Raw genomic sequence first — 19,842 nt, 5'->3', positions numbered from 1 at the left:
TAATGAAACAGTGTAAAGTAACAATACTTGACACTACATGCCTCATTCGATCCATTTGAAACCATAGAGAATGACGTCATTATGTGTGTTCCAAGAGACAAAACAAATTTGAAGAGCTAAACACACCAAGCTTATGAAATCTCAAACAAAACTTGAATTTCCTGTACCTACCCGGTCCAAAGACGTTACACACTATACACCACTTCTTTTGCAAACTGGTCTTCTATTGCCTTTCATTTGACCTAGATTGGCTATGCGACCTAGAGAAAGATCCAGACAGCTTGTGATTTCTCTCATCAGACAGAGACCTTTCTCTTCTCCTGTCTCTAGAAAGTGACTTGCTTTGACTTTGAGAAAAGCTTCTCCTTCTTGGAGGTCTTTGCAGAGGTGGAGAACAGCTCCTACGGTAATCATCTCCAGGGCAATGACCCCCACAGGGAGATGGACCATGACTCCGACTTCTCTTTTCACCATTCCACAGTTTCACTCTTACTGGGCAGCCATATGGTGTTCTTCTATCTGGCTCTTGGACAGCGTCAGCAGCGTCTCAGGGATCCTTGAACTCAATGAAAGCAAAGCCGGGAGGGTTTGAACAGCCTTCACACTTTGTAGTAGCCCATGATAGCCAAAATCCCATTCTAATTCAGTCTTGATTCCCTTGTTTCCAAGATTATCTACATACACCTTACAATCTAAAGGGCAGGAATCACTATTTATTTCGAGATTCTGGGTTCAAAAAGTCAAAGCTTAAATCCCAACACTCTGACAGGACCACCTGTGCCCTTCATATCTGCTTCTGCAGATACTCTCTGTTCCCTGGTGTCCAGGGAATAGAGGTGTATGCACACGTTTGTAGGGCTGACCACTTCAGATTGGATAACAAATAAATGGGTACATTTCTGGAGAATACTGATTCTTCCTCTCCAGCCAATCTTTAATTGCCTGTAGCTCTTTATTTAGGGGTGGGGCCTTGTCAGATGTCTCCATCTATGTTGGTATTTCACCAGGGTTGTCATTTTCCAGGTCTTTTTAGGGCAACCATATGTATGTAATTTATGTATGCAGTCGCCCTGGCATATATGGAAGACACTACCTTTCAGCAGATATTCTACTTTCCCTCTCCTTCGTCCATGAGCCTTATGCAGGGGCTTCGCTGTACATACATCAGTTGGACTGAGACACTCCACCATCCGCTGTTCTCTGCACGTTGACTAGTTATTTTCTGTAATGACCCCCGCATGAGGTAAAAGGAAGCTTCCTTGATGGGAAGTGAGAGCTACACATATCTGGGTCTAGACTACTTAGCATATTTTTTTTAATTCAATTGTTGTATACAGGGCCTGAAGTCAGTGGTTAAGGGCACTGACTGCTCTTCCAGAGGTCTCAAGTTTGTGCTTCTCAGCAACCGCATGGGGCTCACAACCATCTATAGTGGTATCTGATTCCCTCTTCCAGTATAAAGACGTCCATGCAGACAGAGCACTTATATAAGTAAAAGAAATAAATTTTTTTAAAGTTGCTGTATTTATAAAAATGGATAAAATTATTTTCGTATAAAGGCAGAAATAGAGACTGTCAGTTTTTCTTTGAATCCTTTTTCTCTTCAGGGCATATTTTCCCATATTGATTCTCGAGCCAGGGACCACTTTACAATCTGCAGTAGGCAGGTTTCTCATTATGGTTCATTATGGTAAACAGGTCTGGAACAATTCTACTTAAAACAGGGAAAATGATCATGAGTCATGTGAAATCTTCCTGCAGGATCTACAGAGGGAGATTCCGGGGGAACTTGGAGGTCAAAACACAGCTAATGCATCTCTTTCTATCAGGACACTTCAGTGTCTTTCCAACATTTAATTCCACCAAAAAATTTCCTGGGTGATTATTTGGTGCCAGGGGCTAGAGTAGGGAGGCAGGAATTGGAACGAGTGGCTTCCATCCTCAAGAAATTTCTGAGTCTTAGTGTCCCTGGCTCAGTATATTGATCATATAGAGCAGACAAGGCTGTGTTGAAGAAGAAACATTTATGAGAGTTCAGGTTTTTGTTTTACCTCCAGTTCTTCCTTGGTACAAAAGGCAAATTTCTCCTCTGGGTATATTTTTCATGACCAGACTCCTTGCTTTGAATTCCCAGGAATTTGCAAACTGTATGTCTAATCACTTATATCTTTTTTAGCAGAAGGCCTCTAAAAATGTCTTAATTTAAAAAAAAATTCATTTAAAAATAAGGTATGTTTGATGAATAGTATCTATAGATTTCAAGATCTATGCAGCTAACAGAAACTGACCCATGCATATCTAGCTTTTTGGTCTTAGTGACTGTGTTTACAGTTGAAACATTTATTTTGATGCTACAAAGTCTTCAATTAAGCCTTCAATCCAAATTCTTAGGTCTCAAATTGAGCAGGTATAAAACTATAAAATCTTAATCTTACAAAAGCTACTTGTAAACACTGTTAAAGATAATTAAGGCATGCAAGTTAATTGTCAGTCACCTTGTAAGTGATGAAATTCTTAGTGCGCTCAAAATAGCCTTGTAATTTTGCTAAATACAAATGTCATTCATTTACAAGGACAAACTCTACTGAGCATTCTGTGTATTTTCAAGGCTAAGCCTAAAACAAATTACTAAAAACAAATAAAAGTTTATTTAAAATCAGATGTCCTGAATAGATGGTCTTCAAAGCCCTCAGAGACATGCTGGAGTTGGCAGTTAATGTGTTTGATGATTGATACAGAGGCCATTTGGTTTGAACTTCTGCTCCAACTTATCCTTCTCAGATCTCTCTGTTGATGTCGGTGGTCACCTATGGCTTAATCAGTTTAACAGCAACACTGCTGAAACAACAAATTACTAAATTTTCACTTTTTAAATGTATGTTTTGTGCAAACTAAAAACGTAATAATAACATAAAAAGGCTTAAGTTGTATTTTCAAAGAAAAATGGGAGTGAATTGGAATAATTCTTTCCATTAACTTAGTTCTTGAAGATAAAATGGTGGCTAACACGAGAACTTCCAAACATAATTGCATGTTTCCCAAATTCCCTTGGAGGCCAAAAGTGGTTAATCCCAAAAATCTGATCAGTTAAAAATTGGATTACTTGGAAGTTTTCATCCAAAATTATTTTTGGTACATACTAATACTGTCTTGTCTGCACAACGCAATAAAAATTGAAGCTTTTAAACAGATTCTTCCTCCATGAAACTGTTATAAGCTGGTAGTGTCCACACTTTTGTTTCTTCTTACAGTATCAGTTGGATATAAACTTTCATACTTATATGGAAAAACCTGTTTTTTCCTTCAGGATTATCTATGACTATTTCTCGGGAACGTCTAAATATTTTGTTACTTAATAAAAAGGTCTTTAGCTCAAAACTAAAATTGTCCTAAATTTTAAAGATTCAACTCTTAAATTAGTAAAGATCTAGGTTTAGATTTATAAACTTCAGTGGCCACTGTCAATTAAGTAGGTTTTGTTTGATTTTTTTTTTTTTACTTTTTATAGTCAGACTCTAACAAAGGAGGTCTTTTAAAAGGTTCGTGAGAGCCTATCCTCTATTGATGGGGTTATTTTATACAGTATTATAAACTCCTAGTGCATGATTAATAATGTCTTGACATCTGAAACTACAGCTTTCTGTTTATGGGGCATTCTCTGTGGTCAGGTGTGTAGATATGTGTGCTAAAGTTCACTACATAGAGGAATACAGGGTACCCATCTCTGACTGGCCAGCTAAAGGCACGAAGCTCCGAAGATCCAAGAAAATAACCATGCTCTCATATCTGAAACTTGACTTTGTCAAAAAAATTTGTGCCTGTTCTTCCTAGGACTCTCATTACAACTAAATGCTGTTAATGGTTCTGCTTATGCTAGAAAATGATTCAATGAATTTTAATATTAATCATGTTCCTAAAATCTCTAAAATCCACAGGGCAAAGCTATTACAAGACACAATCAAATACTTAATTGACAAACTAAAAAAAAATTAAAATGGGGTAGGAAGCTTCATCTGTCTATATCCACACATAATCTGCTATATTTCATTATAGCAAATTTAAATGTCTTTTTTTTAATTTTCACCTTAAAGGATAACGTCTTTTATGCTGCCCCAAACCATTTAACCCTAAAGGAAACAGAGCCTAAAGTATATGTGAAGTGGAAAGCTCTAGAAACTCATCGATGAAAAGGGCTTGTTACTCTTTTAATACTCATATAAGATTGTGCTTGAGTCTTTTCAGAATGAATGAAGTCCCAGGTGGCCCCGACTTTGATGCATCCAACCAGGACAGCATCCCAGAAAACACCAGATAAATGGAATGTCTGAAGATAGATGACAAACAAATCAAGAGGAGATGTTCCGGAGAGGGAGGATAAGCAGACAACTCGAAGAGATATCAAGACCTACCTTATCAATCTGATACTTTGGGGAAACAGCAATGACACTGTAGTACTGGCCCCCAAATGATGCTTCTATGTTTACTTACTGTGTGGCATGTTAATGCAGAATTGCAGTGTCTTCTGTCAGGAGGAATAGAAGGCACACCTGAGATAGGAAACACCGCAGTACTATTTTGCTAAGGATTGTCTGTATCCTTTAATTCCAGTTGTCTTGACAAAAGATGATATACAAACATTTAGCAGTATGAATGGGGGCTACTCGGGGGACTAATCGGATCATCCTAAATGCAACAATATTGGATTTTTAGCATAATTAAGTACTCTTTAGAAAGTTCTTGAAGTGCAAACTATAATTTTCTGAAGCTGATAAAAGGAATATCTGATGAAAGGTGATTATTACTGTACCTAACTATCTGTTGCCAATCGTGTAGAAAATAATCTCTGCCTTCGTTTAGCATGTGACAGTCAATGAGAACAATATCTTTGTATTAGAAAAGACCTGTCTGTTCCTCGAATCTTAAAAGGAAACCTATATGGCATTGGAATAACTCATAAACACTATGCATAAATAGTGGAGGACGAAATAGAATCGACCCACACTCGTTCATATTCTTAAGGCTTTCTCTGGTATTCTTGTCAGTGGTCTTTTTTCTATTGTATTGTTTGTACTCCCTTCCAGAGCCAAGGAGATGTGTGTTTGTGGAATTTCTTGAATAGCTCTGGCCAACAACTCAAAAGAGGGCTTCTCATGTCTGGATACCATGTTAGGTGGTCTTTGGCTCTTGAAGTGAGCATCATCAGCTCAGGTGAAAAGTTCATTACAAGTATATATGCATGTTTATACGTGCAATTATGTTATTGTTGATGGAGGATTTCCCTCTGTATGTTGTGAATATGTTTTATTACTATTGGTTTTTAAAAAATCTGCTTTGGTCTATGGCAGGGCAGAATAGGGCTAGGCTGGAGAACTAAACTGAATGGAGGGAGAAAGAACGTAGAGTCAGGGAGGTGCCATGTAGCTGACAAAAGAGAAAGATGCTGGAACCTTACCGGTAGGTCACAGCCTCATGGTGATACATACATTAATAGAAATGAGTTAATTTAAGATATAAGAACTAGCTAAGAATACATCTAAGCCATTGCCCAAACAGTGTTGTAATTATTATAGCTTCTATGTCATTGTGTCTGGGTCCCTGGGAAACCAACACAGTCTCCTTTTACATTATTATGGGTTTTTATTTAGGTAAATAGTTAATAGTGTAATTTGCTGTAGCTTTCTCTAACAACCTAATGGTCACCCCCTCTTTCTTTTATATTTAACTCATTTTTTTCCATTTCCACTATCAGATTGAATAGAGAAATAAGCATAGACTCACAGACAAGCTAAGATAGGATGGAGTAAAGAATTACCATTAACATTTTTGTCACCAAAGCCACCTAACACATGTCATTAATGTGATCTCCAGTGTTAAGTTTTAGGCAGTGTTCAGCAGAAATTCTTCTGACATTTCTTTGAAATGTCAAGGTTTTTATAAATTAAATTTATTTTTAACTAGTTACATAAAATCATAAAATTTCACACATCAATGTGGTAACATGATATACTTTATAATGCTTAAAATCAGGTTAAACATCAATATCAATCTCCTCAAAGAGCAATCATTTCTTCATGGCCAAGCTTTCAAAATCATTTTTCTAGCTATCTGAAGTACAGCAAACTACGCTGTCCATGGGAGTGGTAAAACACAGCAACACAACAGATACACAACTTCCCTTTAGCTTCCAGTGAGTTATTGCAGACAATGGAAGTGGCAGGCGGTGAAGGAAGCACTTTGTTAGACCACCGCAGGAAGATTAGTTTTCTGAGTGCACTGAATAAGGCTCCATCCCAGAGGGTCAACTCTAATCTCAAGCAGAGCACAGAATAATGGACTATCGGCTTCTTGCTGTGTAGAAGTCCTTGGGCTAGGGTGAGCTTCTTTGGGTGCAGTTTTCAGGCCTGGTCCATATTAGTAAGAGTACATTTTTGGGAGGGCAATGTGAGTGGCCATGTATGCAATTTCCAATGTTGTGATCTCTGCTATTCAAAGAAGGGTAGTCCTGGTTGGTCAGAATTCAGATCTTGTCACAGTTTTCAGTCATGTGCTACGGGACCTCAACCTTGTGTTGTCACATGGCTACATTCCAAGGCTAGCAGGGCAGGATTTCTGAAGCAAGTTTGTAAAAATTCCCTACTGATAAATGACTCCATTGTGTAGTAATCTCCCATAAATGACCTCCCTCCACATGATTTGGTAACTCTCGCTCAACTCTTCCATGTTCTTCCCCTCACCTTACACTTCCAGCCTCTGGTAGCCACCATTCTAGTCTCACCTATAAGATTAACTTTTGTAGATTCCACCTATTGATTAGATCATGTGGTACTAGTCTTTCTGTATTTGTCTCATCTCAACTATAAATAATTCCCTCCCCATGCTGGCATAAATGACAGTGTTCCATTCTTTTTATGTTTGAATAATTTTCATTGTACAAATGTATATTTTCTTATCTACTCATCAAGTGATAGACATATATTTTGTATTTGCTTATTATCCTTATTGCTTACTTGCTTGTTTTTTTGTTTTGTTTTTATTTTTTGTTTGTTTTTTGTTTTGTTTTGTTTGAGACTGAGTCTCTGTAGTCCTGCCTATTGTGGGACTGGCTATGAATAACTGGATGGCCTCTAACTCAAATATCTGTTTGTCTGAGTCTTCTGAGTACTAAGATTACAAGTGTGTACCATTATTACTGTGTGAATAGATATACAATGAACATGGGAGTCTAGATATCTCTTCCAAATACTGGTTTTCTTTCTTTGAGATGTATACCTGATAGCGACCTTGCTAGGCTGCATGGTGATTTTATTTTTGACTTCTGGAAAACCACCATACTGTATACAAGTACTGATTTATTTAAATTTCCACAAAGGATGTGCTAGGGTTTTGTTTTCTCAACAGGACTCTTAGATAATGAGCATAAGTAGTTTAATTTCAACTCAACCTACAATGCAGAGAAGTAGAGATTTATAACCAATGGCCAAGGTAAAGAAGCGGATGAAAAGATAGTATGAGGAACTGTATATCAAGGGTGGGGCAAACAGGAATTCAAGTGAATATCAAGTAAAGAAGAATTTCCAAAAAACTCACATAGCAGGATTTCTTGGTAGCACTAAGCTAGGCAGAGCAAGGCCTGGATCCAAACATATGGTTCAAAGAAATCTCCCTTAAGTTTGGTTAAAAGAGAGTTCTCATCAACAAGCAGGCTTTCTCACCCTATGTAAGTGTATAAAAAGCAACACTTCAGACACAGAATTTGACATTTACCTGGTAGCTTCTGCTTCCACAAGGCCCAGCAGCCCAAAAGTGCAATCGACAACTCTGATTGCCCCGCCCTCTCACTGGCAAACTTCTCTATCCAAGACATTTTAGGCATTGAAAACTCCCTTCCACATTGATGTGGTTTGAATGTACAGTGTCCTCCAAAAACCTATGTCTTCAGCTTGGTGTGCTACTGAGAGGTGATGGGAACTTGAACAATAAGACTGAACGGGAAACTTGGAAGCATGCCTTGAAAAGAATTGGAGCCCTGATATCTGCCTCTCAGCCCCCGTGAAATGAGCAACTCCTTCCATCTCACACTTTTGCCTTCATGTTCTATGCACAAGCTGCTTTTTTTATACAGTCTAGGACACACCCCCACCCTCCCAAAAAAACTGGGAAAGCTCAAGAGCTGCCTTAGCAGTTAGGACATTTTATGAATGTGATTAAGACACATACAAAGTCAGTGTGGCTCCCAAACCACAATTTTAGCCTCCTGCAAGGGATTTAGTCAGTGGTGGAGGCAATGATTCAGTCAGGGTACAAAGAATCTTCGGTTGGATCGACCTTAAGGGGAGGGTCTGGAGAATATTTCTATACAGTATAAGATGTTCTGCATGGACTTTATCCAGAAGTGACCTAGCCTAGGTCTTATGGTCAATCACCAGTAGCCAAAGGACTGTGTCACACTTTGCCATGTGTTTCACAGTAGGAAAATGTGGTATGGTAGATGGCAAGGGCTAAGCCTCTGAGGAAATTAAGATACAAGACAATGATGCAAAATCAGGCTTTCTTTTTCATAAGGGAAAGGATAAATTATCTCAGACTTCATAAAATTAAATTTGTAACACATATTTCACTCCTGACTTCATCTGCCCATTCCTACACCCTCTCTTTCAAGTTGGGATGCCAACTTATGACATTAACCTAGTCCATCCCTGCTGAGTGCCCTTGACCTGTATCCCTTGGCATAGAGTCTAGATTTCTCCAGTCAACTCAACTTCACTGACCCCTGTGAACTTCACTAAACCCTATTGTGCATTCTTGGCTTCTTCTATAGGCAGACGTGGGCCACCAATTCCTTTCATATAAAGACCTAAGGACCATCCTCCTTTAGGAAAGAGAATTAAACCCATACCAGCAATTCCATCACTCCCACACCTCCCTGTGGAATACATACCACTCTTTTTCCTCCAAGAGTCCCTTCCTGAGCCCTCTAGTCAGGTAAGAAGCCTAAATCATACAACTAATCCAATCTACCCCAGCTGAAGATACTTACTCCACATTTCTAGACAGAGAGCTGAGACTCCGGCAACCAAACATGATAAAAACTAAAGAGTATTTGTTCCTACAGAGACTGATTGACTGATTAAAACTTCAGTACTGTGGAGAGAATGAAATATTACAGGGAGGGGAGATAGAAGGAGCTGGTATAAAGAGTTAATAGAGAATAAAATAGTAGGAAGGATCATATAGGGGTAAAGGAGGAGAGAGCGGGATAGAGGAGGAACATGAAAGACTTTCTGCAAAATCCATGTTGAAAACCTACTACTGCAAAAGCATATACATGCAAACACACACACACACTCCAAACACAAACAAGGTAGAAAGCTAAAGCTGAGTTACCCTATAATATGGCATCAATGCCTCTAGTAGACACCCCACGCTAACAAATATAAAGCCAAGTGCTATAAATGTCTTACTTTTTTGGTGTTATTAGCTAATGAAGTTCTAAAGGTTCACAAGTCCATACGATTTTATTGTTAAAGACATAATAACATGCTTGTGATAGGGAACATGAAGAAGTCAAGTACCACAGTCCCTGAAATTTGTTCTCTATTGGCTAGATTCATGGTGCTGGGAGGTGCTACATAAACTAACAGTTGTAAAGAGAAATTATTGATCATACCCAGCTGTGAATCCTGTGAGCTACAATGACTGGCCAGGCAAAGCATGCCTATTGGAGTAGTAGTGGCACAAGTGTCGGAAGAGCAACCAACGATTTTCTAATTGTATTTAAATCATGCTCCATTCTGATACTGTCAACAGGCCTAAGAAGCCTGTGATTATGTGGGTTATAGCCCCTATAAAAGAACCTACTATTGTTATTCTGCTAAATCAAGATAGTATTAAATTGCCCCTTAAACTCTTATCTTTATACCCATAGATTAGTGCACTTCTCACCCCTCTCAGAGAAGTTTCTTTTTACAGTAGGTGACAATTAATACAGAGGTCTGTCACTTGTCAGCACATACAGAGAATACATTATTGTGGAGTGCTCTGTCCTAAAGGGAATATCTATATTACTCTCTATTCTCCAAGGCTTAGGGAGCAGAGCTAGAGATAGTGGCTGACTGAAGAAAGCTAATGTAAAACATTATGCTTAACTCACAGTGGCTGTGACTGAATTAACAAGAACTGCACGTTATCAGGCTATCTGAAAGCATAGCATGGATGGAGAAGAGAGATAAGAGATCCCATTCCCATATAGGAAGCTACTGCCAATTGATGGCCACTGGAGAAGAAAAAAGTACTCTTCAGCAATGCAGCCCCTAAAACTGTGCTCCAGGGGGTTGTTCTTAATGTAGGAAATGAAATGGAAAAGTAATATTAAGTAGATATGAAAGAAAATAGTTGAGAATGAGAGAAAATAGTTGAGAATGATATAAATATGAGATTACAATTTTGATATAAAAGGTAAAAAAGAAAAGCAGATATTTTAGATGGCCTTTAGAACAGATGGCTTTTCTTTGACAAAATAATATTTTGTCTTTAGAATGGAAAATAAAAGGTTAAGAAAACAAAATGAAATCTTAAGTCTGAGTTATACCGGGTCTGCATAAGTTGCTTAGAGCTTTTGGAGGATGGAACTTAAGAATGATATATATTTGATTATTAAAAGTGATACTGATTGCTCCTGATAACATGTATGAGAACTATCTTTTTTTTTATTTTATTTTTTTTTGGTTTTTTCGAGACAGGGTTTCTCTGTGGTTTTGGAGCCTGTCCTGGAACTAGCTCTTGTAGACCAGGCTGGTCTCGAACTCACAGAGATCCGCCTGCCTCTGCCTCCCGAGTGCTGGGATTAAAGGCGTGCGCCACCACCGCCCGGCGAGAACTATCTTGAAAGAATAAGAATGCATGTCTAATTAAGATAATTGCCTATGTTTATGTTAGACTTTAACCACTTGGGGAAACTACAAATTCATATGGAACTATTTAGTTTGCTTTGTGTTAGCCTTGTCTGAATGCCACACAGAAGCCAAAATTATAAGACTGGTGAATCTCCTTTTCTGGCATCCAACAATGAACACTTGGAAGCCTACGAGGATAAAGGGATCAAAGAAAGATAACCAGTATTTGGCCATTTACCCTTCAAGGTCAACCAGGTCTCCAGAGATAACGGTACCTTTCTGGCAAGGAACTTTCCTCTTTATCAAAGAGGCCACAAATTCTCCAGATACTGGACTCCAACCAGAGCATATCATATAAGAAAGGGGGTAACTGAGTACCTCAAGTCACATGGGATACAATACAAATGTTATAACTTATGGGGAATACCAGCAAAAAAGCAAACTAGGCCCTCTGAATGTGGGTGACAGTTGTATGGCTGGGGCAGACTATGGAACCACTGGCAGTGGGTCCAGGATTTATCCCTACTGCTTGTACTAACTTTTTGGAACCCATTCTCTTTGGAGAGATAATTGCTCAGCCTAGATATAGTGGGCAGGGTGTTAATCCTTCCTCAAAGCCATGTGCTAGACTTGTTGAGTCTCCATGGGAAGCCTTATCCTCTCTGAGTAGTGGATGGAAGGTAGGGTGGGGGAAAGCAGAGGAAATGGGATGAGGGAGGGAGTATGAACTATGATTGGTATGCAAAATAAGAGAAGATAGTTTTTAAAAAATAAATATAGAGATAAAAGGAAAAGAGGGAGAGTCATTGTGAGGATATGTGGACAATGTTGTACTTACATGCTAATATATGGCTGGTTATACTATTTTTATAAAGCCTCTTCAAGGACTAGCTACCTTTTCAACTAACTGAATTAGCTTAAAATTCAGGAATAAATTTTACTTACAATCTTATGGTTTTGAAGAAAGAAAGTGGTAATGACCTCCTCAGTCCTGACCTCACTTATTATATCTTAATATGGTGGTTTGAATAGGAATGGCTCCCACAGACTCCTGTGTGCATGAAGGCTTGGCCCATAGGCAGTGGCACTATTAGGAGGTATGACATCATTGGAATAGGTGTGGCCTCGCTGGAAGAAGTGTGTCACTGTGGAGGTGGGCTTTGAGGTCTTATATGCTCAAGCTAGGCCTAGTACAGCAGTGTCCTTCTGTTGCTTGTGGGTCAAGATGTAGAATTGCCAGCTCCTTCTCCAGTACCATGTCTGCCTGCATGCTGTCATACTTCCTGCAATGTTGATAACAGACCTATGAAACTGTAAACCAGTCCCAATTAAATGTTTTCCTTTATAAGAATTTCTGTGGTCATGATGTTTCCTCAGAGCAATAAAACCCAAACTAAAACCCCTAGGAATCATGATTACAGTTGGGTATTATGTGATCTCATACATATAAGGGTTAGTGCTAATTGAAGCAGCTATATATGACAAAACTCCTACATCTTATGAACATAATATGAATGGATACCCTAAAAATGAGAAAGTCAAACAATTCTTATAGAATCTGAAGGAAATAATGAAAATATATTGTAAAAGGAGAGAATATGGTGGGAAATGTAAGCAAAATATAGTATTTTTTCTATCAAATGGTTGAATAAGACAAAAGTTCATTTAAATTATTAACCATAAGGAAGTAACTTGGTAGAATTTAAAATTCCTCCAGGGAAATTTATTTTCTAAAATACAAATGTATGCTTAAGCTTAATTTCTCCCTAGAAATGTACCACTCTGCATTACCCAATCACAGAAGACTGTGAGGCCAACCTCCGGCCACTTCCGGTGAGGTATAGGACCCCTCTGTGTTAGGAACAGGAACTGAGGAGAATGCCTGCTAGGTGGTCTCACCTGCATATTCATCATGGCTATGCAGCATCTCGCAAAAGGAAATTGTTTTACTCTGCTGAAATATTTTTAAACAAACTTTATTATTGTATTGGTCAGAGTTCTCTAGAGTAACAGAATGGAATATATATGGAAATTATTAGAGTAGCTTGCAGTTGTGGTCTGGCTAATCCAACAAGGGTTATCTACTGATAGAAAGGCTAAGAATCCAGTGATTGCTCAATTCGAGGGCCTGGATGTCTTAGATGGTCATCCGTCTACATGGGAATCTCATATTCAAATGAGGTCTTTAAAGAAAACTATCAACTGAACCCAAAATAAACGACTACTTGCCTCCAACACACTTTCTCCTGTTCTCCATCTCTAAGGTGTATCAGAGCTACACACAAGGAAAAGAAATTTTGCAAGGTTTGTTCTATGTAATTACCACACAAAAGTCACCATCATGACCTCCACTTGCTGAAACAAGTAAATATGTCCCAGAAGAGAAGCCAAATCAAGCAATCCAGGCATTGAAGTCCAGCATCATGATGTTGCAGTGAGAGATCCTCTGTGATGGAGAAGTACAGACTCCGAGGCCACTTAGAGAGACTGGATGCTTAAGAATCAAAAATGCTCACAACAGAGATTCACAAAGGAGACATCAAAACAGATGTGCAGGGAGAGGCTAGATCGAAGGATTAGTAGTTCTGGAGTCTATACTTTCCAAGTCAATCTCATCTACTTTTAAGAGAACAGATACGCAACAGCACCACAATACCCTAACATTAACAAGATAAAAAGCTCCAGGTGCACCACCAAACCCCTGTTTGTGCAACATGAAACTCGTGTGAGCAGAGGCTTTGCTCAAAGCCTGGCTCTACCCCAAGTCTTAGACACAGGTGGAAAAATAAGCATCAGTGCCATCCATTGTCCTGTAAGACATCAAATAAAATATTTGCTGAGGCATCTGACTGACTTCAATTTAATTAGCTTTTCCCAACAAATACAGCTTGAGTTTGCTAGGCAATAGAAAAGGCACATTAATCACAGGCATCTGCTTATTAGCATATTCTTCTCATAATTACCTTGGTGATACCATCCACAGCTGTGCCTGCACTACAGGTGCAGTGCCAAGGGTTCAGGAAGGCTGAGCCCCAGAGAAAACATAGCAGGAACAAAATGGCCTATTTTCTCTGAGGCTAGGGTCAATGGCAATGTACATGTACAAAATTATATGTGTCTACCTAACAACAGTCCTCTGGGAGGAAGCTGCTTCCGTTTGTCAAATTGAAGGAAGGGATGAGAGATGATCTCAATCTCTTCCAATGTTTTTAATATCCACAAAAACAACATGTTCTTGTTCTCCAGAATGCCAAAGAAAGGCAATCATGTTAGTCATCTCTGTCCCTCAGTTCATCTTTTGCTCAGAAACAGATTGACTCATAGGTCTTGAAGTGTCTTCACACACACACACACACACACACACACACACACACACTAAACAAACAACAACAACATCAAAAACACCTTAGACCTTTGCTCACATATCCTGGAGCCAATTTGTTCACACAGCAAATCTAATTCTATCTGTCCAACAATGTCAATTCAAAGGAGCCCCCCGTGAACCTGTCCTTCAGTTTGCACACTGGAAGTAATATACCACTCTCATAAGCTCTGTCTGTGACACTTCTTTCTGCTCTGCAAACTTTCCAGTTGTCTACAATGCAGTTTCTGAATATTTCCACTACAGTAGCATCATACCCATCCTCTAAGTTCTTGTAATGCAAACTTGACCTTATCTAAACAAAAGATTGTTTACCCAGTTATCATATAAAGCTGATCTGGCTTTATGATTGCTTTGGCCAAATAAGGTAGAAGAGACGGTCTTGAATTTCTACGTCCCGAGATTCTAAAGAATTAGTTGCTCTTTGTATTCTGAAGAACACCAGTTATTGTGAGAGAATGCTGAGTCACACTAGACGCCTGAGATGGCCACACTACAAGGAAGTCCAAGCAGGTCACATGGGAATGAGAAACATACCCACACAGGCTCTTGGATTCAGGTACTCAATGAAGACACAGACTGCATGGTGCAAACAAGTCCAGCTAGGAAATTCCAGAACAAACAGAAATCCAATGAAGCAAATGTGTACCATCTTCACCAAGCCCTAACCAAATTTCAGCATCATAAGCAAATAAGTGATTGCTATTGCTTCAAATGATAAAGTTTTCTGGAGGCTTGTGATGCAATTATGGAGAGCCAAAGAATTTGCTTTCCTCATGAAAGATCATGGGTAAGCAGACATATCAGAGGGTCACTGGGCAACACGGCCTTTTAGTAAATGGCTGAACTACTATTTGTCTTTTCTGTCTCGGGGTAATGAGAGATGAGAAAAGACAGTGTACGTAAATTATTTTTAGAGCAGCACTCGCCCGCAGTCAAATCTCCGTGTTGGTAATAACTTAGCTTGAACCTGTCAGTAAGTTTGTAGAATTCATCAGTGGTCCATAAAAAGTGTCCAGCATAGAGAAGGAGTGTAAAAGGCTCTAAAACCTACTGATTGGATAAGGAACATGCATGCCACTCCTGTGTTTATCTGGGGCACAGGACTTGAGGAACTAAGAAAGGGTACTTGAAAGAGTCCAGCATTTCTCTCTAAATACACATTTGCCACCAAGAACCTAAACCTTTTCAACTCTTCTACCTTTAAAAGACAATCAAACTAGCTTGCCATGATTTAGGGCAAGAAAATCGCTGTTATAAATATGTTTGAACAACAGAGATTGTCCTTTTCAAAAGGTAAGTATGTTTTATTTAGCTTCTTAATTTACTACTTGGGAAATGGTTAAACAAACTTTGAAACATATACCGTGAAATATTTATAAGGATTGTTGGGCTCTTTCAGAGGACCTGAGTTCAATTCCCAGCAGCCACATGGTGATTCACAACCATTTGTAATGAGGTCTCATGTTCTCTTCTGGCCCACAGATAATACAGGCAGAACACTGTATACATGATAAATAAATTATAAAAAAGAAAGAAAAAAAATCTTTAAAAAAAAGAATTGTTGGGAAACAAAAGGGAAATATATACGCAAAGGAAAAGGTGGGCTTTGATACCACACACAGTCCTGGCTGCGAGGGAGACTGCACTGTGAGGATAGCTAGGCATCAGGACACTGGCTCAAAGTTGTGATGATAGATAGATATAGATAGATAGATAGATAGATAGATAGATAGATAGATAGATAGATAGATAGATAGATAGATGGAGTGATGATAGATACATGATACAGTGATGATAGATACATGATAGATGATAGATAGATAGATGATAAATAGATAGGAAGGATAGATAGACAGACAAGATAGATAGACAGACAGATAGAATAGATTGATGATAGATAGATAGAATAGATTGGTGATAGATAGATAGACAGATGATAGATAGATAGAGATGATAGACAGATGATAGATAGATAGAGATGATAGACAGATGATAGATAGATAGAGATGATAGACAGATGATAGATAGATAGATAGATGGAGTGATGATAGATACATGATAGAGTGATGATAGATACATGATAGATGATAGATAGATAGATGATAGATAGATAGATAGATAGGAAGGATAGATAGACAGACAAGATAGATAGACAGACAGATAGAATAGATTGATGATAGATAGATAGAATAGATTGGTGATAGATAGATAGATATACAGATGATAGATAGATAGATAGAGATGATAGACAGATGATAGATAGATAGATAGATAGATAGATAGATAGATAGATGATACATAGATAGACAGACAGGCAGACAGATAAATGATAGATATATATTACAAGATCAAATTGTAAATGAACAAAAAAGGAACCACATCAGACTAGTGAGGCACACAGTCAGGATTGCTAAAGGTGACCTACCTAAAAAACCAAAGGGTGAGATGTCTACATCTGCCTTTGTGTGTGTGTGTGTGTGTGTGTGTGTATGTGCAAATGTGCAGAGAAAAACATGTAAAAGAAAAAAAACTCAGAGTTCTTTGTCAATTTGGGAGAGTTTTCCAAGAAATGACCTGTTGCAGAAGACAATATCCAGGAAAGAGAGATAAAAATTTATTGAAATCACACACAGAAAAAATGGATTAAGCTCATTGTAACTTGGAAATAAGGCATATGGATCCGATACAGGAGGCAATAAGGAAAGGGACTAATGTCTTCAAAAAGACCACTGTCAAGGCTCCTCATAGTTCAGATTTTACCCTGAGATTAAATCCACAAACCTCGCCACCTATTGGAGATGTGGCAAAACATCTGGATGAGGTACAGACTGACATAGGTAATGAAGAAACCACCAAGCCTTCCCTAATGCTCTAAACCTGAAGAAGGGCAGAAAGCGTGTCGTTGACCAAAAATCTAAAGAAAAGTTTGGTGAGAATCCCACTAATGTTGCTAGGGAAGAAAACTGAGGAGGAAGGGGAGGAAATTGAGGAAGAAGAAAAGTTTACAAGTTTGAAGAAAAATTTGAAAATACCGCGGTATATCAGTTCCCTTTCTGTTGCTCTGCTAAAAAGACCATGACCAAGGTAACTTATGGACGAGTTTAGTTTAGAGTTCATTTAGTTTGTTTATTTAAGGGTTCTAAGTGGGTAAGAGTCTAACATGGCAGGGAAGTATTGCAGGAAGCAGGCCTGTTGTTTGGATCAAGAGGCGGAAAACTCAGTCAACTACAAAAATGAACCAGAGAGGTGTAAGGGCAAGTACAGTAAGGCTATATGTTCTTAAAGAGCACTACCAGTGATGTTCTTCCTCCAGCAAGACCACATCTCCTAAACCTCCCCAAGCAGAGATACCAACTACAAAGCAAATATTCAAATGCCTGGGACCAGAGAGGACATTCTGATTCACATCACTATGTTCTGCTCCCTGGTCAATGGCTATATCATAATATTCATTAAAGTCAAAGTTCAAAAGTCCCCCATCGTATTTGACAGTTTCAGTATTGTTTAGAACTCAAAGTTTACAGTCTCTTCTGTGACTCAGGTTCACCTCTTTCTGTAGCCTCATGCAAAAATTAAAAAAAAGTAGAGTAGATGCTTCCAAGATAGAGTGGCACAGGATATACATTACCATTCTAAAGGGAGGAATGGTACCATCACGAGGAAATGCTCTACTAAAGCAGGATTGAAACCCAGCAGGAAAAACACCAAATCTTATAGCTTCATGTGAATGAAAATGAAATGAAATTTATGCCCTGTCAACACTGAAGCACGCAAGGCATCTGTTGAAATTGTCCATATAGGGTTTCATGATCTAAGCTGATGAGGACAACTGACCAGTTCTCTTCCTCAAGAGGGCACAAGATCTCATTACAGATGGTTGTGAGTCACCATGTGGTTGCTGGGAATTGAACTCAGGGCTTTTGGAAGAGCAGGCTGTGCTCTCAACATACTTAAAGGGCTCTGCCTTTCCGGCTTTGCTTCCTGCAACATAGGTCCCTCTCTCTCTCTCTCTCTCTCTCTCTCTCTCTCTGGATGATTCAACTCTTTGTATGTAGCTCTCCTTGAAAGATGTCTCATGACTCTAGCATCTCCAACATCTTGAAGCCTCCATTGAAACCCACACTTCACCTTTACAATGTCATACAATGGCCTCTCAGGGCCCTTGTCTTCTCAGAACCTTCATACAGGGAACACTGTTGCCACATGTTGCCTTGCTGCAGTGGCTATCTGAAAGTGTGGAGCAAAAAAAAAAAAAAAAAAAAAAAAGTGACCATTTCACTTTTGCATGCTTTATATTTCGAAAGTCAGCCCCGCTGACAGCTCAGAATGGATCTTGGCCCCCCTTAAATCACATTAATAGCAGCCTTTTTTATTCAATTGATTTCTAGGGGCTGAGAACACCTTAGGCGCTTTTTCATAAGTTAGAAACAGCAGGGTGAGGTCTTGCAAAGCTGGCTTCTCCTGAATGGTGATAATTTCCTTTAAAATTGAACTTCCTGGTGCTTTATTCTCCAAACTGTACATTTTGTATTTTTCTGTCCCACTTGCTGTTTTTCATTATAGACTTGTGTTGGGTCTCATGAGGCCCCAGCATGAGGCCCAGTGTAACTTCCTGAGCCTAGCTTGCGTTTGGAGACCTGTCTTTGGCCGTGATTTCTGCATATAAGTGACTCGGCACAGCCTGACCTAAACCCGTCTCTGCCCAGCCACTGCTAATGTGGTAGAGTATTATTGGTCCTTATTCCTTACTCCACCTCACCCCATCACAACCCTATATATGTTCCTGCCTAATTCAATTAAGTGAGATTCTGCTTCATCTCCCAATTCAGTGTGTTTTTCTCAGGCGGCCAGGGGAGGTCTGGATGGTCAACACTCACCATCCCGCTCAGCCCCAGGGAGAGACCAGTGAATGGGACTGGCTCTGCCTCAGCCCTATCTGTTGGAGAGCCCGACAGACTTGCATAAGTGTTATCATTAACAAACATATGTATGGTAGGTGCTTCTGTCTGTGTGTTGATTTTATTGGTTAAAGAATAAAGAAAACCGGTTTGGCCTATAGCATGGGAAGAGGAAGGCAGAGTCAGAGTGAGAAGCCAAGGGACCACTGGAGACAGACACTGGAACCTTTATCTGATAAGCCACAGCCACGTGGAACACAGACTAATAGAAATGGGTTAAATTAACATAAGAATTAGCCAATAAAAAGCTAGAGCTACTTTTCTAGTTCAAAATTCCAAAGCCTTCCACTTTCACAAACAAACAACCAACCAGAGAAGAGGAACCATGGTCAAGTTTTTCACAGCAATAGTCCACTCTGGTATCAATCTCTGGATTAGTTAAATTTTGTTGTTGTGATAAAATATCATGGACAGAAGAAAGCTACAGAGGGTTTGTTTGGAATTAGGGCTCCAGAGGGAAGACATAGCAGGAAGGAATGGCAGCTAAGAGTTCACATCATCAACTGCAAACATAAAGCAGAGAGAGCCAACTAGAAGTGGGCCAAGGCTACAAACTCCCAAAGTCTACCCCAAGTGGCATACTTCCTCTAGCAGGGCCACACTTCTT

At 39.1% G+C, this 19,842-nt stretch overlaps 1 pseudogene; it reads right to left on the bottom strand.

Annotated features, from left to right (window-relative positions):
- Positions 1-223: 223 nt before the first annotated feature.
- On the bottom strand, positions 224-12,806 carry LOC142837854 (serine/arginine-rich splicing factor 3 pseudogene; annotated as a pseudogene).
- Between the last annotated feature and the right edge of the window lie 7,036 nt (positions 12,807-19,842).

This window comes from Microtus pennsylvanicus, chromosome 18 (assembly GCF_037038515.1).
Source record: "Microtus pennsylvanicus isolate mMicPen1 chromosome 18, mMicPen1.hap1, whole genome shotgun sequence".
Classification (NCBI taxonomy): Eukaryota; Metazoa; Chordata; class Mammalia; order Rodentia; family Cricetidae; genus Microtus; species Microtus pennsylvanicus.
The sequence above is the reverse complement of the archived record's forward strand: the minus strand, read 5'-3'. Positions and strand labels throughout refer to the sequence as shown.